Here is a 1,239-nt window from a genome sequence, read left to right as displayed (position 1 = left end):
GGGGGGGGGGTGAATGAATAAGAAGGGGAAGAGGAGGGGATGACAAAGGGGGTATATAGGATGCGTGGAGGCGGGCTATTTCCTGTGGCGTTATCTCTCACCCCCTCTCTCTTTCCCTTTGCTCTCTCTCTCTCCTTCCCTTTGCTCTCTCTCTCTCTCCTTCCCTTTGCTCTCTCCCTCCGACGGCAGGGCCCTTGCGCCCGGGGGGCGCGCATCCCCCGTCCTATGGCGCGCTACCAGAAGCCAATATTTATGCCGGACTTAGCTCAATATATTCTCTCTCCCCCACCCCCTCCTTTCCCTCCTACCCCTCGGGCCAAATCCCCTCCCCCTCCCCCACCAAGCACCTCCCAAGGCGGAGGGCGCCCAAACCTCCGCCCCTTTGCTGCGCAGTGCTGCGGGGGCGTGGTGGGGCTTGGCGGGGAGGGAAATGGACGGGGTGTGGTTTTGACGGTGTTATTTTTATTTATTTCAAAAACGGAAAGCAAAAATGTTCGCGTCTGCGCCTCCAATTTCTTTGTCGCTTGTGTTGCAGGCAGCCCCGGAGGGGAGATGCTGGGGCCGATAGTGAAAGCACGCAGCGCTGAATAATCTGGACATTTCTCTTGCTCTGTGTGCCGCTGCCGTCCCGAGCGGGCCCCAGCGGGTCCTACTACTGCTACTGCACCCTCCCGGAGGACCCCCCCCCCCATCCCTCTCTTCAACGCCGGCCCCCGGAGGCGCGGCGCCACTGGGTCACAAGGTGTGGGCACGACGGTGCTCAAGTAGCTCACTATAAACTGCACCATAAAAGCGAGAGCGGGAATACGACCCCCTCTGCGTCGTGCCATCCAATATAAGGTGCGATGCTTGCGATATCACAAGCCGACGCGTCACTGAGACACACAGTGTACTGTTGCGTCCTGCAGGCTGCCGTGATCTTTGTAGAGTTTCGTGTACTGCACAAGAAAAAAAAACAACGCGCCAAGGTCTTCAAGGTGAGTAATTGTTAAAATTCCTCGTTCAAAACCACTGAAGTACAATGTCGTCTAATCAGATTAAATTAGTTGACTCACTTTTTAGTTGAGAGAACTTTTACTAAGTATTGTAGGTCACAGCCGGAGAAGGGTAGCCGCGGACATAAGTGGTCCAGAAAATAAAGGGGGAGCTAAAAAGAGAAACGATGATAAGACGGGGAACGACGGGGAAGGAGGCGAAGAGCAGCAGAATACAAAAAATGCACAGGTGATACATGTGGTC

General features: G+C 55.1%; 1 long non-coding RNA gene across 1 annotated transcript in view; it reads left to right on the top strand.

The window, feature by feature from the left end:
• Positions 1 to 959, top strand: part of LOC127750241 (uncharacterized) — a 20,657-nt gene extending 19,698 nt beyond the window's left edge. The window contains exon 3 of the long non-coding RNA XR_008011592.1: positions 536 to 959. This is a non-coding gene — a long non-coding RNA (uncharacterized LOC127750241). The remainder of the gene's footprint in view (positions 1 to 535) is intronic.
• Positions 960 to 1,239: the final 280 nt, after the last annotated feature.

Source organism: Frankliniella occidentalis, unplaced genomic scaffold (genome assembly GCF_000697945.3).
Source record: "Frankliniella occidentalis isolate FOCC.00 unplaced genomic scaffold, Focc_3.1 Scaffold157, whole genome shotgun sequence".
Lineage (NCBI taxonomy): Eukaryota > Metazoa > Arthropoda > Insecta > Thysanoptera > Thripidae > Frankliniella > Frankliniella occidentalis.
This window is presented reverse-complemented; position numbering and strand designations above follow the sequence as displayed.